Source organism: Perognathus longimembris, chromosome 28 (genome assembly GCF_023159225.1).
Source record: "Perognathus longimembris pacificus isolate PPM17 chromosome 28, ASM2315922v1, whole genome shotgun sequence".
In the NCBI taxonomy this organism is placed as follows: Eukaryota; Metazoa; Chordata; class Mammalia; order Rodentia; family Heteromyidae; genus Perognathus; species Perognathus longimembris.
Window position 1 is genome coordinate 3,084,013 of NC_063188.1, and position 26,985 is coordinate 3,110,997.

At 43.2% G+C, this 26,985-nt stretch overlaps 1 protein-coding gene and 1 long non-coding RNA gene across 2 annotated transcripts in view; one reads left to right on the plus strand and one right to left on the minus strand.

Annotated features, from left to right (window-relative positions):
• Window positions 1-26,985, plus strand: part of Cd99l2 (CD99 molecule like 2) — a 65,342-nt gene that overhangs the window by 13,107 nt on the left and 25,250 nt on the right. The window lies entirely within an intron of this gene.
• On the minus strand, window positions 5-26,231 carry LOC125343617. The gene is made up of 3 exons (XR_007209354.1): window positions 26,219-26,231; window positions 7,450-7,454; window positions 5-137 (listed from the first exon to the last, which is right to left on the minus strand). It is a non-coding gene; the product is annotated as an uncharacterized LOC125343617 (long non-coding RNA).

The following is a 26,985-nucleotide window of genomic DNA, read 5'->3' on the forward strand; positions in this document are numbered from 1 at the left end:
AATGCAAGGCGTCACGCATGTCAGCCAAGTGCTCTACCACTTAGGCTGTTCCCCTAGCCCTCTTCAAACTTGAAAACAAATGTATTCTGTCATCCCCCTACTGTGCTATGGAACATGGTAGAATTTCATTTCAGTTGCTTCTTCATAGGCCCAAATAATGTATTCTGCCAATTTTATTAGAAACAAATGGGTATGTCTTTGCCCTATTTATTTGATTTTATATTATATTTTCTTTTTTTTTTTTTTGGCCAGTCCTGGGGCTTGGATTCAAGGCCTTAGCACTGTCCCTGGCTTCTTTTTGCTCAAGGCTAGCACTCTGCCACTTGTGTCACAGCGCCACTTCTGGCCATTTTCTGTATATTTGGTGCTGGGGATTCGAACCCAGGGCCTCATGTATATGAAGCAGGCACTCTTGCCACTAGGCCATATCCCCAGCCCATATTATATTTTCTTATATAATTAACTTTTTTGGAGTCTTGGATATTTTGTGAATAGTTACATTGCGTAAGTGTTTGCTTAGGACACGTAGCATGGCATTAAATAGCTTTGCTCATGCTACTTGGTTGAGTGTAAAAGCCTCTAGTCAGAGGGTAGCAGAGAGAGGTAGAGGATGGAAGCGTTCCTCAGTGCTCAGTGAATGGTAACTCTTGCCATTGTCCATCCCATGTGTACACAGGGTGGTCAAGGGGGCATATGGAGCAATCCTGCCTACCGGCCTTGCTCTGACCTGGGGAGGAGGAGCTGGGGAGGGCAAAGGGTAGATGGAGTACACTTGGGACAAAAAAGCTGCTTCAGTCACCCTGGGGGCGGGGCTTGAGGCCTCACCCCACCCCCGCCCCCACCCTGAGTTGGCAGCAGAGCCTGGGCCAGTCAGCACAGTGATAGGGGATTTGTCTTATAACAATGCAGCAGAGCCATGGGAGCATGTGGCGTTAGTAATGTTTGTGCCATGGTGACCAAACACCTGACAGGAACAGTTTGACAGAAGAAAGATTTGGTTTGGCACACAGTCTCTGAGAGTTCAGTTCATGGTCACTTAGCTGTTGATTCTGGGCGTGTTTAAGACAGAGCATCATGACAGCTGAAAAGTAGAGAAGATCCAGGAGCAAGACACCCCCAAGGACCATGCCTCAGTGACTGAATTCCCTCTGCCACGCCCCACCTTCTTAAGCTTCCACAACCTCCTGAAGTAATGCTTCTAGCTGAATTAAACCGCCATCACGGGAACCTTTGAGGGGACACTCGATATAGAAACCATAATACATAATAAAACTCCCTTAGCTTTTTTGAATGGCGCATCCCTGGTGACTAAGAAAGTGTCTATTGGATCCTGTGTTTTGGAGCAAAACTTCCTCTAGTGTAGTTGGCATGCTGATAGATTGCTCCTCTGTAAATGTATTGGCCTGTCATTGTCCTTCCCCTTGAGAACAGGAACTAAGCAAACCCATCCCTTCAGTTCTGTGCTTGCCATTGGCCTCCTTTACAGATTCTGTTCACTCATCTATCTAGAACATCCTTCAGTTGTCATTCACCTTGCAATTTCTCTTCTAATACACCACTTGCTTCCTTTTCCCAATCTTCCTTTAATTCCTCCACTGGAGTTTAGCTTTAGTCATTTGTTCTGTTGTTCTACTCAACTATTTGAATAGGCAGGTAGGGTACATTATATATAAACTGGCAATTCCCAACCCCCAAATCTGAAGTTTTTAATGGCCTGAACTTTGGATTTTTGGATTAGGGATGTTTAACCTGTGAAAAACTATAAAGTTGGTTACATTTCTGGTCCCAAGAATGTTGTTTGGGTAGTCAGTATGTAGAGAGACAGAGACAGAGAGAGACAGAAATAGAGAGAGACAGAGCCAATGGACTTGACCTAAGGGCCTGAGCGCTGTTTCTGAGCTTCTTTTGGTCAAGGCTAGGGCTCTAACAGTTGAGCCACAGCTCCACTTCTGGATTTTTGGTGGTTAATTGGAGATCAGAGTTTCACAGAGTTTTGGGGGCTGGATTAGAAGTATAATCCTCAGATCTGAGTAGATAGGATTACAGGCATGATCCATGGGCACCTGGTGGAAAACACAGTCTTAATATGAACATGAACTGCATGGTTCTGTTTATACAACATGTTGGAGTAATGTCTTCATGAAGACAGCAGAGATGGGTGGTTGCCTGGCATGAAAGACAGATACAGAGGCAGACAGAAAGAGCAGGTGGAAAAAAGTAGGGGTGGCCATATAAGGTCAGCCAAAGGCATCCTTGTGGTAATTTCTGTTATTTCATAGAATGATATGTGGTCTGTAATTATCTCAATAAAATTTGGAGTTAATCTGGGGCTGTAGTTCAGTGGCAGAGTGCTTACCTAGCATGTGCAAGACTTGTCCTCCTATCTCAGCATCAGACATTTTTTAAGTTAAAAATATATTTCTTAGCCATCACTGATGGCTCATGCCTATAATCCTAGCTACTTGGGAGGGTGAAATTAGATTAAGGTTTGAGACTAGCATGGGCAGAAATTTTCATAGGACCCTTGTCAGTACATACCTGTGTGTAATGACATACAGATGTCATCCTAAACTACACAGGAGGCTGAGATTCCAGGCCAGACTGGGCAGAAAAGTCCATGACCTGCCATCTCAACAGGAAAAGCTGGGGAATTTGGTCCATCAGGCAGAAATAACAGCTGCCTGTGCTCATAGGAACTCCTTTCTTTTTTCTTCTTGCTGGTCTTCGTGCTTGAACTCAGAGCTTAAGGGCTGTCTACTTACCAAAGTACCACATCCGGCTTTTTCTGAGTAATTTATTGGAGTGTAGAGTCTCATGAACTTTCCTGCCCAGGCTGCCTTTGAATCATGATCCTCTGATCTCAGCCTCCTGAGTAGCTGGGATTGCAGGCGTGAGCCACCAGCACCTGGCTGGGATGTGGTTTCTTTAAACATCTCTGACCCTGCCTGAGATCAGGAACTCATGGGATGCCTGGTTCAGCGTTTGGTGTCTAAATCCTCTCCATGCTGCCATTCTGGTTCTAGAATTCAATGAAGAGCTTGCACAGCAGGCAGGATTTCCTTTAAATGAAAGCCGCTTGCATGGGTGAAAATAGAATGGGATTTGCAGACGTTTCAGTAGAGCCACAGGTTGGGCTGGTTGGAAGCACATCTTGTCTCATGTTTGGGTAGTCACACTAGGCTGTGGCCGGAGGCCCTGTGTATTTATAGTGAGCGTGCCATGTGACCTGCCTCTCCTCTCCACCCCACCCACTTGCTAGTGTACAGGCTAGCCCTGCTTTAATTGGAAGCAAGCTAACTGGGGCGGGGTTGTGTGCACTGTGTCAGTCCAGTCTTCCTGCCCTTAGACTCTGCCTTCCCTGGGGACTGGGATCTTGAAATGTGCATTTGTTTGTTTAATAGCTATTTTTTTAATGAAGCGGTAATCCACATTTCACCATGCCGTGTGTGAAAGGGTATAATCCAATGGCATTTAGCATACTCGAAAGGCTGGCCCTCCTTCAGGAGTACAGAGTTTTTCATCACCCACTACCCCCACTCCAAGAGCCCTAGGGGACTGCTGATGTACCTTATCTTTCCAGATTTTGTCTCTTCTGGACAGAGTTACACAGTCTGTGTCCTCTGTGTCTGGCTCTTTGACTCAGCATCATGGTTCCAAAGTGCATCCAGGTTGTAGCATGGATCAGTACTTATTCGTTTTCATGGCTCAGTGCTATTCCATTGAGTGGCTGGACTACCCTCACTAGAATTGTGCTCTATGAGGGCAGTAATTGAAGTGGCCTTACTCAAGGATATTTTCCGGGGTGAAGTTCAGAGCTGGGTACTTAGTAGTGCATATTGGTAACTGTAAGGTTTGCGGGAAAGGAAACTTGCCACATGGTTCAGGCAGAAAAGTGAATTGGGGGAAGAGCAAAGTGCCAGTCCACAGAAGATAGAGGCACACATAGACAGAGGGTGAGGAAAAAGAGAAGTGAAGAACAGAAAGAGGAGAAAGAGAGAGTAAGAGAACAGGAAAGAGCAGGAGAGACTGAGAGACAAAAGGAAAGAGAGCCAGAGAGAAAGGGGAAAGGGGACTCGTGTTGAGCCGGATTATATAGGGAAAAGTAGGAGGTGTGGCCACGCGGATTGGATGTGACCTCAGAGAAGTAGGAGGTAACTGCGTCCAGGTGTGCTAGTTACCTAGGTAACTCAGGTACTGGATGCAGACTTAAACAGGCTGGGGGTGTGTGTTATCTGCATGGAGCCCTCCTGGGGGTGGAGCTTACTGTAACAGTTGTTGAGTGGATGAAAGCAGATTGCTAGTGTCTCCACTGTCCGCTGCTTCTTGGTGGTGTTCCTCAGTGGAGAACCTGCTGGCAAGTAGGCTGACCGCTAGCAGGCTGGGGGATGGGGGCGGGCGTGGGCAGGAGTGGGGGGAGTGGGCAGGCCGGAATTCCTGCTCAGGGATGTATTCCAGGGAGCATCTAGTTCTTCCTTCCCTCCCACCTTTTTTTTTTCTTTCATTTCCTTCCTTCCTTCCTTCCTTCCTTCCTTCCTTCCTTCCTTCCTTCCTTCCTTCCTTCCTTCCTTCCCTCACCCTCTCAAGTGCTGAGATTATGGTTGTGCACCATCATGCTAGCTTCTCAATTTTTTTTGGTGTGTGGGGGTCCTGGAGCTTGAACTCAGGACTTGAGCTCCATCTCTGAGTTTCTTTTTTGCTCCAAGCTCAAACTCTATCACTTAAGCCAGGGCCCCACTTCCTTGTTTTTCTGAGTAGTTTATTGTAGATGAGTCTCATGGACTTTCCTGCCCTGGCTGGCTTTAGACTGCAGTCCTCAGATCTCAGCCTCCTGAGTAGCTAGAGTTACAGCCATGAGCCACCGGCGCCCAGACCCTCCATTTCTTTTCAGGGAGAGACTCTGGCTTCTCTACAGTGAGGAAGCAGTGAGAAAAAGAGTTCCTCACTAGAGACCAGGTCTGCAAAATAACACACTTCTTTTCAAATGATATTTCCACATGTTTGGGTCAGTGACTTTACATTATGTATTTAAATCCAAACAACTACTAAACAAACATAAAAAGGTTGAGGATAGAACTATCAGTGGATCACAATAGCTCACCAGCTATGAACACATGATTATATAAGACGAGGATAAGCAAAAACAACTCCAAGAGAAGGACACAGGAGGATTCTATTGGTGACGTTACATTTAAAGTTCTAGGTGAATTTCCTTTGGCGTACCCCACGTGGTTACTGTATATGGTTTTGGTACACTGGATATTGTATATATGTCTACCTGATTTAGAGAAGGGAAAAAATATGAGGGAGGGTGTAACAAATATGACAAGGAATATACTCACTACCTTATTATGTAACTGTACCACCTTTGCACATCACCTTGTCAGTAAAATTTAATTAAAAACAAAATAAAACACCAACAAAAGAGTTCCTCAGTTACTCCTTGCCTCCCCTTTCTCCTGCTGCTGCCCTCTACACGCCTCCTGCCAAGGATTCCATGCCAGCTGGCGTCCTTTCCATAGCTGTTCTTGTTACTATTTATGTTGGAAACCTACGCTAGCTCCAAATCCATGGGGAAAATTGACAGCTTTGCAATATCACGTGTTCCTGTGTTCAAGTCTTTTGTGTTCTTCTGGAGTGTTTTCGTCGTCTCTTCACCATACCTAAGTACTTTTTTAGATATTATTTTGATATTTCCCTATTACACATAGGGAACTGTGCAGACGTTACTCAGGGCCTGAGCACTGTCCCTGGCTTCTTTTTGCTCAAGGCTAGCACTCTGCCACTTGAGCCACAGCGCCACTTCTGGCCATTTTCTAATATGTGGTGCTGGGGAATTGAACCCAGGGCTTCATGTATACGGGGCAAGCACTCTTGCCACTAGGCCATATCCCCAGCCCCTTCAAGTATTTTTTATTGAAGCATAATTGACACATAATAAAATGCTAAGGTATGCACATCACTAGGTTCAATGGCTTTGATGAGTCATATCAAGACACAAGGTTGTGTTCATCCTAGAAAATTCTCTTATGACACTTCCCCTAGTTCCTGTCCAATCAGTGATCTGTTTTTTATGTCATAGGTTGGTCTTGTAATTTCTAGAATTTTGCACAAATGAGACCATACCATTATTGTTTACTTTTTACTTGGAGACAGAATCTTTCAATATACCCCAAACATATATGATTCTCCTGTTCCAGCGTCCTGTGTGCTGGGATTGCAGGTGTGTTCTACTGGGCTCAGTGCCACATTATTTACTCCTTTGTGTTTGGTTTATTCATGTACCATATTTTCGAGCTTCATCCACATTATAAAATGGGCCAAATTATTATTATTGTTATTATTATTAATTACTGGCAGCACCGAGATTTCAAGTCAAAGCCTCATGTTTGCTAGCTAAGCATTGTACCACTTGAGCTACACTTCAGTCTCTTTTGCTTTAGTTATTTTTCAGTTTGGGTCTCAAGGTTTTTTGCCTTGGGGTGGCCTTAGTCCACGATCCTCCTACCTCTGCCACTTGTACAGCCAGGATTACATGCACGTGCCACAATTGTGCTCCTAGCATTCCTCTTTATTGCTCAGCTATTTCCCGTATATATTTCAGTTTGCTTTTCCATCCTCTTGATAATGGATGTGTGTATTGTTCTCAGTTTAGAGGTATCTTGAACCAAACAGCTATGCACATTTCTATACAAGATTTCTTTGTTACTTCATTTCCTTCCATCCTTCCTTCCTTCCTTCCTTCCTTCCTTCCTTCCTTCCTTCCTTCCTCTCCCTCTCTCCCTCTGTCCCTCTCTCGCTCCCTATCTCTGTCTCTTTCCTTTCTTGCCAGTCCCGGGGTTGAACTCAGGGCCTCAGCTCTGTCTCTGAGTATCTCTGTGCTCAAGGCTAGTGTTCTATGACTTGAGCCACAGTGCCACTTCCAGCTTTTTCTGTTTATGTGATATTGAGGTATCAAACTCGGGGCTTCATACATGCTAGACAAGCACTCTACCACATTCCCAGCCCCATGTACAAGGTTTCTGTAAACAAGAGTTTTCATTTCTTCTGGATGCAACCTTAGAGGGACATAGCTGTTGTGGTACCATTTTATTACTTCCACCAGTGTATAGGAGAATTTATGCTTCCTACATTTCATTTAATAATGGTTCAAAGCTTTGAATTTTCTGTTATTCCAATTTAATCTGCTTTGGTTATTCTAGAAATTGATTTTAATCTTTGGACAGCTACTCCCTGCTATGTGCAGTGTTTTTATGAATGGATCATTAGCTTGTTCCTTTACTGATGTTTTCTAGCATATGTAAGAGACAGGACACCTAGATGTGTGTGCCTGAATGGGAGATGAGAGCCTAAGTTTAGTTATCTGAGTAGTGTCCAGGATGGTAGCACTATAGCTTCATGTTCTTAGTAAGAAATCACCAACAGTTTCCATCTTCTTGCACTTCTCTTCACTTTGTCTTCAGTGCAGTAGATAACAAAAGCATTGATTCTTATTTCTTCCAGCCTTGCGACCATAGAATATCAGCCTTCCAACATAAGCCTTATTGCATGCGCGACAGTAAGTACTCACAAAGGAAATGTGACTGTTGACATGTTACATGCTTCTCAAAGCTCAACATTTGTGTGTGTGTGTGCGTGAGACCTAGGGTGGGAGGTGTGGGGTATGTCCCCTCAATTCCTTGTCAGCACACCAGAGGGACACCCCTATCCTGCTGCCTCTTCCTAGAGTGTGTGCACTAGCCTGGTACACAGAAAGATGGTAGCATTTCTTCCCTCTTGGAGCAATGTAGCCCCGCCCCCCCTCCCCTCCCCCAGTGGGTTAGGGATTGTTAGGCTGACCAAGTTCCGGGAAGCAATTTCATCACTGAAGAGCGTGGCTCCAAAGCTGTGCATTCTCATTCATCCACCTGGCGTTGGCTGTCGGTGAGACTATCCACAACGTGCTGGAGAAATACATTGGAAACGGCCATTGCAGCCTGGGAGGGAAGCCAGGATGTAGGCCTGTCAACTTGAAACATCTTTTTCAGCAGAACTTATCATAGCCGGGAGAAGCCGGGGGTGGGGGTGGGCAGAGTAGGGAAGAAACCTAATTATGCAAATTTTGATCTTAAAGCTTTATTCGTATGTTTCCTGGCAGGCTGTTCTTTAATCTCAAGAGCAAGATTGCTCAGAATTACCATATATTCTCGTTAATTGCATTAAAATTATAGCAAAGGTTGTTTTTGCTATAATCAAGAGTGATTTTGATTAATACTTAGGAAATCAAATGCCTCACCAGCAGTGGGAATGTGAACAACCTTCTCAGTCAGCCTTTCCTATCCATCCCTCCCCTTCTTCCAAAAAGGCCAACTATCCAAAGATACAAACATATTTGAAAGGATTTTTAAAAATCGCTTTGCTTATGTGGATAGTCATTTTCCAAGAAAACTTTTCAAATTGGGAGTCTGATTATTTTCCTCTCTCCTGAGTGCAGAGCTACAGAACAGTTCTGTACCATGGAGAACAGAGAAAGCTTTGCCTGACTGGAGGTGTTGGCTGGTGACAGTGGCAGGAGCCCATGCCTTCTCTTTAGGCTGCTCATTGACTGGCAGACATACATGGTGTTCTGAATGGCTTTATAGAATGCCCTAGAAAGATCCAAAAGAAACCAGCTGCAGAACACACATAAAGAAGACATTAGAATTACATATGGATATGAAATAACAATGACCTGGGAAGGAGCTGGATGAGGTTTGTGTGTCATGTTGAGGCAGTCCAAGGTGGTGGCAGTGGGTATTAGATGAATGCTATGAACTTAGGGTGACTGCTCTCTCTGATAGGGTGGCGAAGGAAAGGATGTGTCCTGCATAGCAGCCGAGTGTCTAGGATTCATACACATCTCCCTGTGCACTGTGCCTCCTTCTCCCTCCTCCTCCCCCTCTTCCTCCTTCTTCTTTTGTTCTGTTGGTCATGGGGCTTGAACTCAGGAACTATCCCTGAGAATGTATGGTCAAGGCTAGTACTCTACCACTTTGAGCCACAACACCACTTGTGACTTTCTGATTGTTCATTGGACATTAGAGTCTCATGGACTTTCTTACCAGGGCTGGCTCTGAACTGCGATCCTCAGATCTTAGCCTCCTGAGTAGCTAGGATGACAGGCGTGAGCCACCAGCACTCAAATTCCTTACATTTCATTACAGATTTCATCTTTTTTGTTGTGATGATATGTGATAGAGTCCAATGTGTCTCAATCATTCTATTTCCAAATCAGTTTGTGGAAAGATGTGTTCCTGAGGGTGTCCTGGGCACAGCCCCAGTGTGGGGAAGGCCATAATGTTTGGTGGTCTTTCCCTGTGAAATTCCTGTACAGTGCAATTCATCTCCTGCTCAGGTTGCAGTGCACTGTCAACACGGAGTATGAGTAGGGCCCCCTCTGTCATTGTTTTACTAGTTGCCATTCCTGTTCATCCTCTACCTCCACTTTCCCTACTACCCATTCTCATGTTCTCCTTTTTTCCCCCATAAAAATGTGCCTTCTCTTCCATTTGCAGGCATGTAGTTTCCATTGTATTAATTGCATTCCTATTGTGGTGAAGTACTTGTTCTTGATATATATCACTAAAGCTGACCATATCCTGATGAAATATACACAGAACATATGTGACTTCTGTGGATAGTATTGTGCCTTCCATTTCTTGCTGTTTGATTGAGGACCATGTTTTATCCATACTGTTGTATCTGCTTTGCTTCCATGCCTCAGGTATGAATATGCGTTTGTAAGCTCAGCGTTTGGCCAGTACTACTCTGCCAGTCACAGCAAGCACCTAGGTAGTCTCCAGTTCCCTATCCCCTTCCCAACAGCAATGAGTACTGTGGGTTAGACCTTAAATGTCCCCTAAAAGTTTATGGCTTGAAGGCTTTCTCTCCAGCTGATGAGACTATTAGGAGGTAGTGGAAACTGTAGGAGGTGGGAGCCTAGTGAGTGAAAATGACTCACTAGGTGTGTGCCTTTGAGGGAGAGCTTTTGTAATTGATTGAGACTTACTGTGTCTTTGTTTCTTGCCCACTGTGAGGTGAGCCACTTTCTTGGTCACACCCATCTGCCTCGACACCAACCCCAAACAATGAAGCCAATGGTCCATGGACTCAAATCTCTAAACCCATGTGCTCAAATTAATTCTCCCTCCTTGAAGTTGTTCACACCAGGTATTTTGTCACAGTGACAGAAAGCTCACTGATACAGTGCCTATCTTTCTGTGAGCCCAGGAGGTTCTGTCATGGGGGACACATCTAAATCCACTCATGTTGTCAGGTGGAATCTAAAACGTTTATCTTGGTTCTCACGCTCACCAGCAAGCCCCATGAATTTTCAGGTTCTCAGGTCATTCCGGAATCTTGCTTTTCTCCACCTTTCTGATATCTGCCCTCACAGTTGGTAGGGAGAAGAATCTCCTTGCGCTGAGCAGCCATGAGAAGCATGGCTTATCTGTGGGGCCACTTGTAGTGCTTTACATACCGGTGGATGCCTTGATATCTCCCAGCCCTAATTATTCTGCTCCAATGAAGAAGCCAATTATCTCTTTTTCTCTCCTTTCCAAGCTGTGTACTTCCTGCTCTGAAAGTTCTTGTGATCTCACAGCCTTCCTCTTGATCACTCCTGAGCATTTCAGGTAATGTGTGATTACTTGCTTTACCATGGCTGCTGTTACTGAAAGGATATGTCCCGACCATCCCAGAGGACCATGCGGAGATAATCACAGGCAGGAGAAGAAGGTTCATAAGGAGGTTTATTAGTGGGGCCACAGTTCCCACAGGAGAGGGAGCTACAGGGCGTCTGCACCTTATCCAGGTGGCAGCTTCTCTCTCTGGGGGTAAAGGGGAAGTAGGTAGGTAGTGAGGAGGAGTGGCTCATTAGGTATGGGTGGATCTGGGGGCGAGTGGGAGGAGCTGAGGACCTGAGGCTAGGGAAATGCTAACAGTTATATATAGTACAATGAGTGTACCATATTACCAGCATACCACAGGCAACATTTAGTAAGTGATGGCCTGTATATACAAGAGTATATAGCATAAAACAACCTGGATGTAGAGTGGGCTATATACCTAGCTTTCTGTAAATGCACCCAACAGTGACAGAGTTACCTAGTAACACATACTCCAGAACCATTGGTAAGCAATGCACGATTGGTCCACAAAGTGGTTGACTTAAAATGACAAAATTTTATTTTCTCAGTGTTGTGAAGAGTGGAAGCCTCCAGACTTCAAGGTATCAGCAGGGCCACACTCTTGATGTCTAGAAACTTCTAGGTAAAATCTTTCCCAACTCCCTCTAGCTTGTGGTGGTGGCTACCATCATTGTCAATTATTGGCAGTTTTCTGTACTTGCATTTTCACATGGAGTCTGTCTCTTTTTTTTTCTTGTAAGACACTATTCATTGGAGAAGAGCCCAATTTAATCTCACATGACTTCATCCTAACTTGAATACATCTACAAAGATCTGCTTCACAAATTCAGTAACATTCTCAGATTCTGATTAGATACACATTTGGGGAGGGGAACCTAGGCCAATTTCAGTCCAGCAATACAAGCATGCTAGAATCAGCAAAACACCATTCCTGCCCCATTAACGAGCTGATGCTACAAGAGTCAAAGAGTAAAGCAAGACAGGTGACCAGTGAGTTTTCACAACCTCATTTGCTGCCTTTCATTGCTTTGTGCTTGGTCTTCTCATCTGAAAACAGGAATGTGATCCGCCTACCTTTCTGTGAATATTACAGTAATTTGCAAGTACTAACTTGTGGATACACTTTATCCCTCCTCGAAGGCCCTGCCTGTGTTTGGGTTAGAGGTGATGAAGAGATGTTTTTCTTAGTAAATATAAGACTCTGGTGGTTGGACTGCCATCATTTGTCACCTGGCCTCACACAAATGCTCTGCAAGTACAATAATTGGAAGAAGCTGTGCAAATGACAGAACCATGGTACAATGTTCACAAATGCCAACATGTAGCAAAGGCCTAATAACATACTAGGTGTGAATTATGGACCATAATTAAGGCCTTTGTCAGTCATATTGCCCAATTAGAATATACATAATTGTAAGTAGGACTCCCATTTTTTTTTAAAAAAAGGAATAATTGCTTGTTGAAAGTGTGGCATTAAAGAGTTAGCCGAATAGGACCTGGAAAGATTTCTAAATGAATACTACAAGCGTCCTCAGAACAAAGGTGGCCATTTGGCTTCTTTCACACAGATGTCAGCTGCTGTGGCGACTTCTCCAGCGCAAGGTGTGTCGTACTCATTCTCCAGATCTGGGATGGCATCTGGGGGAACGTATATGTCCCAAAAAGGGGTAACAGTCTCCTCCTGATTCTACAACTAATTTATGTAACTTAAACAACGCAAACAATATTTGTTTACATTCTGGGTACTGAAAGGCTGATGAGAATCTCATTGCGGTAAAGTCGAGGTGTGGAGGTTGTGTTCCTTTTGGAGGCTCTAGAGGTAAACATACTCCCTGGCTTTTTCTAGTCTTTAGAGCACGCCTTGCCTCCTTCCTCTTATTAGAGCAACTCTGACCCTCCTTCATCCCGCTTTCATTATAGGGACCCTTGATGTTACCTGGGCTTTACCCACATCATCCAGGGCTATTTCGTCATCTCAGGGCCTTTATTGTATTTGTGAGGGTGGAGGGGTGGGGTGTGCGCGCGTCCGCGTGTGTGGGGTGTGCACCAGTCTTGGGGCTTGAATTCAGGACACTGTCCCTGAGATTCTGTGGCTCAAGGCTAGCACCACTTGAGCCACGGCACCACTTGCAACCTTTTCTGAGTAGTTTATTAGAGATAACAGTCTTATGTACTTTCCTGCCCAGGCTGGCTTTGAGCCACTATCCTTAGGCCTGAGCCTACTGAGTAGCTAGTATTACAGGCATGAGCCACCCGTGCCCGGCTTCACTGAATCACATTATATGGCCATTTTGCCACATCTGGTAAGAAATCCATAGGTCCTGGGAATTAGAATAGGAGCATCCTGGAGTGATTCCACATAACACTGGAGTACTGAGTGTTAAAGGTCTACCTGTGCATTATGCTGCATTGCTTTCTACAGATAATTGTAAGTATATTAAATTCCTAGAATGTAGACATCATCTCTGCATAATTACTATTGGCATTTTGGTATGTATTATTCTAGATTTTATGAGAAAAGGAAAGGAGGAGCTTTAAGTACATCAGCAAGATGGGGATAGGTGGTACAGACCCTTAGAGACCATTGTGAAGATTTAGATACCTTCTGCTTTACTAGATGCGTGTATGTGTGTAAGTGTGTGTGTGTTGTTGTTGTTGCTGTTTTAAATGGCTTCATTGAGGCACAATGAAGATATAATAAGCTGTCCACCCTGCAAAGTGACAAATGAGAAGGTATTACTCCCGTCAAGTCACAAACATCTCCAACAGTGTCTTTGTCCCCATCTCCCTGTACTGAGGTAACCAATGCTCTGTTTTCTCTCCTTATACACATTTTCTTTCTTTTTTTTTGGTTTGCTTTCTTTGTGCTAGTCTTATGGCTTTAACTCAGGGTTTGGGCACTGTCCCTCAGCTTTTTTGCTCAAGGCTGGTATCCTGTCACTTGAATGACAGCTCCACTTCTGGCTTTTTGGTGGTTAAATGGAGATAAGAATCTCAAGGACTTTCCTACCTGGGCTGTCTTCAAACGATAATCTTTATATCTCAGCCTCCTGATTCACTAGCATTACATGCATGTGCCACTAGTGCCTGGCCTTTATAGATATTTTCTAAAGTTTAGAGAAAGATTATGTAGCATACCACATACATTGTTTTTAGCCTGAGTTGTACTCCTCGTCACAATTCTTCTGCCATGCATTGATGTTCCTGTATATATATCATCCACTCTTTCATTTCCTTTCTGACAGAAGGTTTTACTGTTACTAAAGATGGTGGCTACGTACGGAGTGGGCCTGTGCCATAGCAGGCCTGCTTCAGATGGCCTGCCTTTGGGCCCCCTGGTACTTTTTTGTGCGTAGAACTTAGGATTTGGCCTACCTAGAGCCTACACAGGACATGAAGTAAGAGGAAGGATTCTTTTTTTTTTTTTACATTTTTATTGTCAAACTGGTATACAGAGCGGTTACAGTTTCATACTTTAGGCCTTGGGTACATTTCTTGTACTGTTTGTTACCTCCTCCCTCATTCCCCCCTCCCGTGCCCCTTTCCCTCTCCCCCCCATGAGTTATTCAGTTGATTTACACCAAACAGTTTTGCAACTATTGTTTTTGGAGTTGTTTGTCTTTTTACCCTGTGTCTCTCGATTTTGGTATTCCCTTTCAATTTCCTAGTTCTAATACCAGTATACACGGTTTCCAATATACTCAGATAAGATACAGAGACAGTGCAGGTACAAACACAGGAAGGGGATACAAGAGGATCATCAATAATAGAAGCTACGGTTTCACATGGCATGTTGAAAGTAATTACAACAGTGATATAACAGTCGTTTCCATAACATGGAGTTCATTTCACTTAGCATCATCTTATGTGATCATAAGGGTATAGCTATTAGGCTCTTGTGATCCTCTGTTGTGACTAGCCTAAACCTGTGCTAATTATTCCCTATGAGAGAGACCATAGAGTCCATGTTTCTTTGGGTCTGGCTCACTTCACTTAGTATAATTTTTTCCAAGTCAAGAGGAAGGATTCTTAAGAAGGTGTATCATGGCTCTGGGGATGAAACTTTTGAGCTCATGAGCCATTTTCTAGAACTTGGGCTTTGTCCCTCCTTTTATGTACATTGTGTTGGACCATCTGTGAGGCATATGCTTCTCAAGCTTGTCAGTGCAAAGCCAAGGCCCAGGTAGCCTGGGGCAGACTGGCTGTGGCTCACTGGGCGGATCCAGCTCAGTGGGGCCGGTGGTGCTGCTTGCATTGTGTGGCAGGGTTTCACTGTCCTGATGACATATCATGATAAGAGATCGCAGCTCCAGGACTGGCCCCAAGAGCTGAGTCACCTCAAAGAGGCCCCTTGTGGCTGCTGCTTCCCTTGCGGAAATGTCTACTGAGAACTAGCTGGCCTTTACCTCGAAGGCCCTTGAAGTTCCAAGGAGAGGACTGTGACCACTTTCTTTACCCATGCTCCCTCACTGGGCTCCACCAAAGCCCTGCGTGGCGGGTACTGCTTTATCATTCACATGTTGCACGTGAGGACACTGAGGTTCAGGGTGGTGAAATTGGGGGGTTGTTTGGGGTGCTGGAAGGTATATATGGGGTCATTACAGACCAGTATAGTGTGACTCTATTAAGCTCATGGGATTTCATGCTCTAAAGGAAGACATGTTTGTAAAAATGAGTCTAAAATGGTATACACAGATTTGGTCACAGGAAGACATGATTCTCTATGTCAAAGGAGGCAGTGGGGGGGGGGGAGCTTACTGAGGTGTGGTGTCCAAATGAGTTCTAGAAGTCGGGGTATGACGGGGAACTGACATGGTAAGCTGAGCCACTGTCCCACGTGTCTGGCTGGTAGCCACGGCTCCCCGCATGGCATCCCACAAAGAAAGCTCTCCACAACAGAGGGATCTTTGAAAACATGTCTGTGGGATTTTCCAAATATGCCACATTCACCGAGCCCACAGTTGACCTCTTTTGGTGAAAGTTCAACTCACTAAGTCTACCCTTTGCTTCCTACCGAAAGCAGCTTCTCCGTCCTAAAGCAAATGCATGGAGGAGAGCTTTTTACCCAAGCAGGAGCAAACAAGTCAAATGCTTCAAACCAGACACGAGCTGGCGATTATTGATTGTTGTGCTTGGCACAATAATGCTTCCCCTGTGAGCTGGAATGTGCACAGACTACTCTCTGGGACCTGTGACTATGTTCTTTTGTGCAGCAAAAAAAGTGGGGGGGGGGGCTTTCAGATATAATTAAGCTTATGGATCCTAGGATGAGAAGATGAGCCTGGATTATTGGGGGGAGGACCCAGTGTCATCACCAGGGTCTCAGTAAGTCAAAGAGGGAGACAAGGAAGTCCCCATAAGGATACAAGATGACAGGAGCCAAGGGGTGCAGAATCAGGAAAGGGTGGGGAGACAGACAGTCCCTTAGAGCTTGCAGAAGCACTGCACATGACCTAGGGTATAACTTTGGCTCACCTGTCCACAGTTTCAAGAACTTAATGCATGCCGCTTTGTTTGCTCCCATGTTTGCAGGGTCTTGATTGTACTGGTTGGGAAATGGAAAATGTGAGATGCATACCCAGGCCTGAGTGTCCTGTGACAGTGAGGCATGCGCATCTCTACTTGCTTGCTCAGGCTGAGCTGGCCTTCATGGTGGTCACGTGGTGCTGAAATGGTCTTGATCTTTGAAGGGACACACTTGGGTAGAGAATGGGCTTGGAATGTAGGCAGTTGGGTTCCACTTTAAGGCACACAGACCTTTGGGTTCATCCATGTCCAAACTGATTGCGTGTGTTCAACAATCTACACTTGTGGAATTTTTTTTTACTGCCTTGTTATCTACCAAAAATATCTATCCTCAGCACCCCCTAAATCCTTGGTTTTGTGTGCAGATATAAGTGCAGAGTGGTAGAAAGAGGAAAGAAAGGTCAGATGAGCAGCTGCGATTTTATTTTGCAGAACATGAAATAGCATGTTTGCTTTGTATACCTTTGTAGAAATGGCTAATTTAGAGATCTAGCTGCCCAAATCACTGTGACATAGGCCTGGTTACGTTCCTTGAAATTTCCATAGAGCCCAAATTATCTGTTCCCAATTTTCTGAAGATAAGAGCACCACAGGGTCTTCCTCCTGCTGAGAAATGTGTTGTGGAAGGAGCCACATAGAGGGTTGTAAGTTTTCTGCCAAAGGTAGAATGCTTCTTTTTGTCAATCTTGTGAGAAATGTTTTTTTCTGAAGAGCTGCTGGTTTGGTCAGGTGGCTGGTTAATTACATTTAGTTACATCCTTTCCTGCTTTGGTCAAGTGGCTTGTTAATTACATTTTAGTTACATCCATTCCTGCTGCACTGTAATGGAGGCATCTAGTTACATCCTGTTAATTAAGCTACATCCTTTTGCAGATTGTGACCTGAGATCAGCCAATCTGGGCAGAAGGGCAGTGCCTCTTGGGTGAGGAGTAAAAAGTGAGAAGCCTCTTGCTCTGTGTGCTTGCTTGCTAGAAGTCAACTCTGCCCTGCACTCAGTTCCTTTGAAGTTGGTGACCTTATTCCTTTGTGACACCCTAACATCCCAAGGTATATAGGCTCCATAATAAGATGGCTCCCAGCAGTAGGTTATGGCTGGGTGTGTTTATATCAGAGGGTTAGTTCATTTTGTCATGGACCCTGCTTACCAGATTGCTTGGTCATTGTTTGTGAAGTGCTGCATAAGTGCCAGAGGCTGTCAAGTTTCATCATCTGACTGTATACAGGTGCTGCATTTGAATGTCATTGCCTGAAGTCATAGTCTGCCATTGAATATATATGGTATCTTCCTTTCTTTGTAGGATCCAGGACAGGTGGCAAGTCTGAAATCTTGATGGGCTTGAAATGTGCACTCGGGTTGTCCATGTGAGCTAGGAGAAGACCTACCTACTGTGGTGATGTGTTTGCTTTGCAATTCAGTTTATCTTAGTTAGATCAGGCTCTTTGGGACTCACAATACAACCCTGGCTTTGTGCAAGCATGCAAGTTGTCTTAAACATCTTCTTTTTGTTTAACCAATTTGCAACAGAACTAGATTATCTTTATCTGTGAAATGAGTGAATTAGATGGTGATTTCGAAGGTCCTGGTCCAGCTTGCACTGAGTTCATGTGACTTCTTACTTCTCCCGCGAAATTACACAAGAAAACCCCACTGGTGTTGAGGCCCCCTGTAGGAGAAGGAAATGCATGTTGTAGTAGTTGAGAGAATGTACTTTAGAAGCATTTGGAAATGGCTTGATGACACAAGTAAGGTACTTGAGCCTTGATTTTCCAGACTTATGCCATCACAATAGAATCTAAATGTTTACCGAGTCTTGAGTGAATTTGGATCAGAATCTGGCTTTGTTCTCTTTCTACCTACTAAGATTTTCAACATTTCAATAGAAATCTACTATGAGCTGTTGACTCATACATATCTGAGGAACTTCTACTTACTAGCTGATCTAGTGAATCCTATTTAATAACAAATAAAAGACAAATGATGGCTAACATCTAAGAGAGGCCTATGTGTCAGACCCTATGATAAACACCTTATGTAGAATGACTAATCCACAGAAGGAGGCTTGATTACTAACTCCATTTTACAGATGAGGAAACTGAGGCCTTGAGCTGTCGGATCTTTTGCCTCTGTTAGCCCTGCTGATGAGTGGCAGAGCTGAAATCTATCTGCAGCGTGTTTGACTGCAAGCTAGTACTGCCATCTGTGCCATCCAGCACCGCAGTAGTCTTCCGTATCAGCGGCTCAGCATCATCCTGAAGCAGATGCTTGGTGCCTTGCACTGCAGTCCTGAGAACAGGAAAGCCCATCCCCTCCTGTTATCATTGAAACCTTCATTTTATGCGTGGGAAATGCTTCCAGGAAGTTATGAAAAGGCTCTCAGCGCTGGTGCCTGTGTCTGAAGGATCCTTTGTTTCCAAACAAAGTTTCCTTCTGTAGCAGGAACCCCAGAGCAAGGGGCAGTCTGACCGTACTTGATTTCAGCGGCTGCCTCCTACATGATCATCAGTGGCCATGGAGGTTGGGGTTAGCCTGATGGCGGTGGGTATTTGGCGCTGCAAAGTCCTAGTGAAGCACGGCCACCTTCTCCTCACTGTCGTCCTTGGGACTGCTTTAAATTTATTCATGCAAACACTTGGAGTTGGGCTGGGCTGTAGCTCAGAGGCAAAGTGCTTGCCTAGCAAGTGCAACGTCCTGGGTTCGATCCCCAGTACCAAAAAAAAAAAAAAAAAGAAACAAACAAAAAAAGACTTGGAGCTCAGCTGGCAAGAGCAAAATCCACTTAATAATCAGGAGAAGAGGTGGGCCATCTTCATGTTTCCTTGCAATGCTACCGTACCTAACTAACCCAGAAGATATTCATTACTCAGCATGCTTTGCAGGCCAGAAGCATACATTTATCAAGATAAGGGTAGTGGAGCTGAATGGATGCAAAAATTCAGGACAATTGGGAATTAACAGAAGTAGTGCTCTTGGACCATCCCTGCCCTCTGTATACAGCACAGGTGCTGGCATGAAGAGAAATATTCTATTCACCATAGACATTTGGGACATGTATCATGCACGCCATGCCACTAAGTTTGTCACATTGACTCTACGTGAGCTTAGTTTTCAGACCTTCACCCTTTCATTTCAGTACGTGTGGCCCCACGAGCTGAGTGGCAGACAACAGCTCCACTAGGGGAGAGCTTGACTCACATGGTGCTGGAATGCCCTATTGCCTGGATCGCTTTACGGTTATGGTTAATCAAGCCGGGGCCCTTACCCCTCCATTGCTACGCAACATCTTTTGGGGCCAATTTGAATCGTAGTCTTTGAACTCAACCAGCCAGGAGGCTTGGGCCAGCAGCATTGCAACTGGGTCCCTGAGGTCACATTGTGATTCTGGTTGCTCCCCCACTGTACTGCCCCCTTATTGGTTGGTTGTTTTGCAGGTGACAGTGTGGCTCTTGCGGACATAGTTAAACATAGCATGGGGATTGATGGATGTTCCAGAAAAGCGGGTTCATAGAACATCTGAAATGACATGTGTATGATTATTTGACTCATGTATCTCCTGTGTTCTTTCTCATTGACATCCTCAGAAAATGCTAAAGTTTTAAAGTTTTCGAAAATGGAAGCAATTTAGTGGAGTATAAATTCCGTTAAGAGTTATACTGGGGGGGCTGGGGATATGGCCTAGTGGCAAGAGTGCTTGCCTCGTATACATGAAACCCTGGGTTTGATTCCCCAGCACCACATATACAGAAAACGGCCAGAAGCGGCGCTGTGGCTCAAGTGGCGGAATGCTAGCCCTGAGCAAAAAAAAAAAAAAAAAGAAGCCAGGGACAGTGCTCAGGCCCTGAGTTCAAGTATCAGGACTGGCCAAAAAAAAAAGTTATACTGGGTTCTTAAAATCAAACCAACCACCCCCCCCCAAAAAAAAAAACTGCTTACATATATAAAGCCAAGCAGGTAGAAGGAAAGCCATCCTTAGAGAGCAGGGGAATGGCGTCACTGTCACTTGAGAGGTAGCTTCGCCCTGCGTGGGCCCCACTTTACTGCTGCAATCTTCTGCAGCCGGAGCTCTGGCTGCTTCGGCAGTTCAGAATCCACCAGCAGGCAGTAGACACATCCCTCTGCAGACATGACTTTGCTCTTACCACAAAACCCAAATGCCCTTTGTCAGTAACTAATATCAATTACTACATACTGTTAATTCTGGGGGGGAGAGAAGATAACTACATAGTCATTGAAGGTTATTTTATTTTTCCAGTCCTGAGGCTTGAACTCACAGCCTAGGTGCTGTCCCTGAGCTTCTTTTGCTCAAGGCTAGTGCTGTACTGCTTTGAGCCACAGCACCACGTCTGGTTTGCTTGTGATTAATTGGAGATAAGAGTCTCAAGGACTTTCCTGCCCAAGCTGGCTTTGAACCTCAATCCTCAGGTTTCAGCCTCCTGAGTAGGTAGGATTACAGGTGTGAGCCACCAACCCTTGGCTAGTTAATTTTATTTTCAACAGCTCCATTTGGCTACCTTGTCAGAAAGGGCAATTATGTTCAGAACTCTTACGTGGAATGGGACACTTTCAGGTTGGACTAAGTGGAATGGGCAGGGATAGCAAAGGAGGGAGTAGTTAATTTATCAAATCCAAATGAAAGGCTACTTAAGGGTGCATCCGACACCCTCTCAAGGCATTTCCATCCAAGTTTTGGCAGCTTGATGTCGGTAATGGAATTTTCTAACAAGAGCCCACTGTCTTGCTCTACAACCTTCATCAAAATGTGACCTTAGCTTCCCACACCAGCCATGGTGGGTGAGGTTGCAATAATATGAGGTCAACCTTTCGTTCCTTCCAAAGGGGACAAAAGCTGCTAGAGGAAAGTCCCTGGACACTGGGGGTCTGTGGGCAGAACTCGAAATCTTCTGATTCAGTAAATCTCAAGAATGCACACAAGTCCTGTGGCAACATTTCTAAACTTCTACTACCCAAGAAGATATTCCACACAGGCTACTATGTGTTTTGTTCCATGAAAAGAAATTCTTTGCAGCCCTCTGGGGTAGAATAAGATAACATTTATGTTCAATATTTGAATACTGTCTCCTCCCACCCCACACGTAAATTGAAGGTGGTGAACGAGGCTGATGGATCTGAAGGAAGAGCCTATGGGAATTACCTGTGTGCAGTGCTGAGCTGCTCAGTTCAGGCTGGCTGAGCGGGAAGGGATAGAGAACACTAGCCTAGTCCATACTATTTGAAATATGGGATTTGCGAGGAATTTTGTTCCTGTCTTTACTTTAGTAGCTGTGCTTACAATAGGCTTTTGTTACGGTTGTTTTATGGTCCTAAGGACCAAACTTAGGGATGCAAGGAAAGAGTTCTAAGAGTGTACTACAATCCCAGCCCAGGTTGTAAAATTTGAAGAGGTCTTTCATTTTTTTTTAAGACAGGGTCTCACTATGTACCCTTCTTTGGCTTGGAATTCACTGTATAGCTCAAACTTGCCTTGAACTTGTGATCTTCCTGCCTCAGTCTCCCTCCTGAGTGCTTGGATTATAGGTATCCACCACTGCTGAAGGTATCTGAATAGCTAATGGTCTAGCTTCAAATTGAGTAATATTATCCATAGATGGTTTGAGTCTATTGAGTACAAAGTCAAAGAGGGTCTAATAAAAAGTACAAACTTGTGTCATGTTGCTTGTAGCTTTTTACCTAATGACTTGTAGCAGGACATATCAGTAAATAGTATGGGGATATCGGAAGCTACAAACATCTTACTACTTTTATTACTTGTAGAATATGTTATTTGGGAGGACATAGTCTTGCAATTCTTAGGTGAGAAAGTAGGCATAAGATGTTGAAGGAAGACCTAATGGCATGATAGGCTTCTGACTTTGGATACATACAGAACTTTTCATGTAATAATGAACATGATAGAACACAAAAAGGCAGACATGGTTGAAATTAATATGTTCCTTCCTCTCCATCCTTATTCATATCCCCTAGATACCCACTACTGCCAGCTTTCCCATGTCAACTTGTAGGAGATTTTTATGAAGATAGACAGGTAGGTAGATATAGATATAGACATAGACCCTAGTGCAAGACAATTTCTCAGTACTTGCTTTGTGTATTACTGTGTCTCAGAGATCACTTCCATGTCAGTATCCAGCAAACCCCATTATTCTCTCACACGGTTTCATAGAAGCCATATGGAAGCGCCATATTTTATGTAACCATTGCTGCTTGCTGACCACTGTTCTGTTTTCATTGGCTTTTTAAACGTCTTATAGTTTGTCATTTGTTTTGGATGACATGAGCATTCTGTGGAAGCCCTTATACATCCTTATTTTTATGTCTTTTCCAATATTTTATTTCCACTGGCAGGTACAAGAAATAGAGTTAGTGGGTTGAAAAATATTTATTTTAATTTTTTAAGTAGTAAAATGTCCACAGACTTACAGAAAGACATATGGTTTGTTTGCCCTTAACCACTTTAGAGTGCGTTTGTTGTACTATGCCTTAGCAGACTCTTCACACAATTGCAGAGGATTTCCAACAAACCAAGACACATCCATAATACTCGCATTGAAGCCAGGAAAGTAACCTTGCTAATCTTCACAACGCCATTCATCTTGCATCAGGTGTCCCAATAATCACTTTAATGTACAAATGTGTACAATCATGCCAGAAAAAAAATAGTCATGAACTGGGCCAAACACATGGAGTGGCTGCTGGCAGCATTAATTAACCACCAGTGAGCAACATCAGCCCTTGGGATTAGGAAAATTGTCACAACTAAATCTAACCGGTGATCTTGGATTGGATCCTAACTTACAGAAGCCGTTATTGGAATAAGATCAGTAGCTGTCACTGTGTGGGTTTATTTCTTGATTCTCTATTTTGTTCTATTGGTGTACATTGTCTGTTTTTTTGCCAATAGCAAACTTTTTATTGGTGGTGTTCAGCAGTGTAATTTTAAATCAGGTATTCCATCATTACTTTGTTTGTCAACATTGCTTTGACTCTTCAGAGTCTTTGGTACTTTTCTGTGAATTTTGGTATTGATTTTTATATTTCAGTGAAGAATATAATTAGCATTTTGATGGAGATTGCACTGAATCTGTAGATCACTTTTAGTAATATGGCCATTTACACAGTAATAAATTCTGCTGGCCCATAAACTTGGAAGGACTTTCATGTCCTTGGTTAGGTTTATTCCTATTTTTTAGTTTTGAGGTTATTGTCAATATAACTATTTTCTTGATTTCTTTATCAGCATGTTCACTGTTAACATATAGAAAAATTAATGATTTGCGAATGTTGATATTATATCCTACATTCTTTTCTGAAAGTGTTTATCAGATCTCTAAGAGTTTGTGGGTGGAGCCTTTAGGGTATTTTATACTTAAAAGTCCTCACATTATAGTCTTTTATCCATTTTGAATTGATTTTTGTACAGGATAAGGGACATAGGGACCTAGTTCAGTCTTCTGCATGTGGATATTATATCATCTGCAAATAGGGATAATTTGGCATTTTTCTTTCCTAGTTGTATCCCCTTTTTTTCTTTCTCTTGCCTTATTGCTCTGGCTAATAGAACATGCACTAAATTAAATAAGAGTAGAGAGAATGTTTGTGTATAGTTCCTGATTTTAAAGGAAATGCTCTCAGAGTTTCCCCATTAGAATAATATCATATATATATGTCCTCTGTTGAGCGGAGATATAATCATTCCATTCCTAAAATCGTTAGTGTTGAATCATTGAGTGATATTGAATTTTGCCAAAAAAGTACTACTGGTTCAACCTCATTGCTTGTTGTAGATCTATTTCAGTCCTATTGTGTTGGTTCAATTTTGGTACATCATACTCATTTAAAAGTACCATCATTTCTTGTAGATTTTCTAATTTCTTGGAATATGAATTCAAGATGTTGCCTAATTATCCTCTGGATACCAGTGGCATCTGTTATAATAGCTCCCTTTCTTCTCTAATGTTATTAATTTGGGTCTTTTTTTAATTTTGGTTAGTTAAATCTAAGAATTTTCAATCCTGTTTTCCTTCTCAAAGAATGAATTGTTTGGATTGTTCCTTATAGTCTTTTTGTAAGTCTCCATTTTATTAATTTCAGTCTTGATGTCATATATGGAAATAATTGGTTCTGGCTTGTTCTTTTCCACATTTTATACTTCTTTATCAGGTTATTTCATTTCTCTGATTTATAATATAGTTACACTTAGAGTTGCCTTCAGTGTATTTCAAAGGTTCTGATAAGCTGTATTTACACTTTGGTTTTATTTTAGGAATTAATTTTTTCGTCCCTAGTTTCCTTTATTGGAAGTACTGGGGTTTGAACTCTGGATCTTGTGCTTGCCAGCCAGGCACTGTACCACTGTTGGCTTCCAGTGGCAGACTACCAGGACTCATACTGGGAGGTTGCTAAGATGCTTCAGTCCTTCACAGCCCTTGCTATTGTCAGGGAAACCTGACTTGTTTGAAAATAACAGAGACAAACTCCTGTTCACCTATGGGAGCCCACCCCTTATGAAGCACATGCCCATCCCACAGGCCTGAACCCAGCCTTCTCAGCCCCTGCCACAGACTTGACCAAGGGCCTTCCAACTGGCAGAGAGATTACTGGCCCGGGGCTGAGCCAAGCACATACATGCAAGCCGGCAGCTAAGTACCAGCCACAGGCAGGGCAAGAATCAAATGAAGACGAACTCCCAAGCACCCATAGGAGCTTGCTGGCCCACAGCCAAGCTCCCCCCAGCTAGCCCCTGGCCAAGCATGCAAGCAAAAGTGCTTGCTGACCTGGGGGCCCAGCTGGTTAATTGACCCCCTGTGAGCTAGCCTGGGCTTGGCCGCCACCTGTTGTGAGCAGGTCAAGCTGGGGCCTCCTGAGTGCTGGGGGGGGGGGGGGGGAGTGTATAGCTCTGAGTGTACACATAAAGAAAACAGTTTAAGTAAATAACTTCATGATGTAATTAAAACTACTAGAAAAACAAGAAATATCACATCTGAAATTACTACATGGAGAGAGATGGCAAAGATTAGGACAGGCTCACGCCTGTAATTTTAGCTACTCAGGAGGCTGAGGTCTGAAGATCACTTTTCAGTCCCTGGCAGGAAATTCTGTGAGACTGTTATCTCCAATTAATCACCAGAGAACCAGAAGTGGCAGAGTGCTAGCTCAGGGACAGTGTCCAGGCCCTGACTTCAAGCCCCACAACTGAACAACAACAACAACAACAAACATAAAATCACTAAAACAAAAAGCTTGTTTTATTCTGAAAAAAAATTAATAAAAATTGACAGAACACTTGTGAGATTAATGAAAAATAGAAGAGAGGAAATTCAAATCAATATGATCAGAGATGTCATAGGAAATATTACAACAAATATCCAAGAAATTCAAATGATTATAAAGGACTACTTTCAAAACTTATATTCACAAAAGAAGGAAAACCTAGCAAAAAATGGATGAATTTTTAGAAACATAAAAACTGCCTAAACTAAATCAAGAAGATTTAAACCAGCTAAAAGTCAATAACTTGCAGTAAAAGAGGAAGTAATCACAAATCTTCCAACAAGGAGAAGTCCAGGCCCAGATGGATTGACCACTGAATTCTATAAGACTTTTAAAGATGAACTGATATGAATACTCCTCAAGCTTTTCAGTAAAATACAAAGAGGGAGAAATTCAAAACTCATTCTATGAAGTCAATAGCACACTAATCCCCAAACCAAGCAAGGCTCCAACAAACAAAAGTGAACTACAGACCAATTTCTCTGGTGAACATAGATGCGAAGCTCTTCAATAAAATATTAGCCAACAGAATCCAGGAAATTTATAAAACTCATGTATTTGGAGCAAGTAGGTGTCCTCTTACAGATGCAAAGCTAGTTTAACATATGTAAATAAATCAATGTAATTTACCACACCAACAGATCCAAGAATAAGAACCACACAATCATCTCAAACATGCAGAAAAAAACGTTGTCACAAATACACTATCCATTCATGTTAAAAGCGTCAGAGAAACTAGTACTAGAAGGAACATTCCTTAAGACAATTAAGGCTATACATGACAGACCAACAGCCACCGTCACGCTAAACAGGGAAAAACTAAAACCATTTCCCCTAAAATCAAGAACAAGGCAAGGATGCCTACTGTTTCCACTCCCCTGCAATATAGTTCTGGAATCCTTAGCCAGAGAAATAGGCAAGAAAAAGACATACAATGGATTCACACAGGGAAATAAGAAATTAAACTATCCCTATTTGCAGATGACATCATCTTATATCTGAAGAATTCAAAAGAGTCCACCCTCAAACTCCTAGAACTGGTCAACCACTACAGCAAAGTAGCAGGAGACAAAATTAACCCATAAAAATCAGTAGCCTTTCTATACGCCAACAATGTGCAAGCAGAAAGGAACATCAGGATAACACCATTTGCAGTAGCCTCAAAAAATAAAATACCTAGGAATTAACCTAACCAAAGATGTAAAAGATCTTTATAGCGAAAACTATAAAAATTTGAAGAAAGAAACCAAAGAAGACACCAGGATATGGGAAGACCTTCCATGTTCATGGATAGGTAGAATCAATATTGTGAAAATGGCCATATTTCCAAAAATGATATACAAATCCAATGCAATCTCCATCAAAATCCCAGTGACATTCTTTACTGAGATAGACAAAATGACCCAGAAATTTATATGGAACAAAAAACATCCCCCTCGCATCGCCAAAGCAATTCTAGGCAAAAAGAAAAAAAAAAATCAATGCAGGTTCGTATCACAATACCAGATT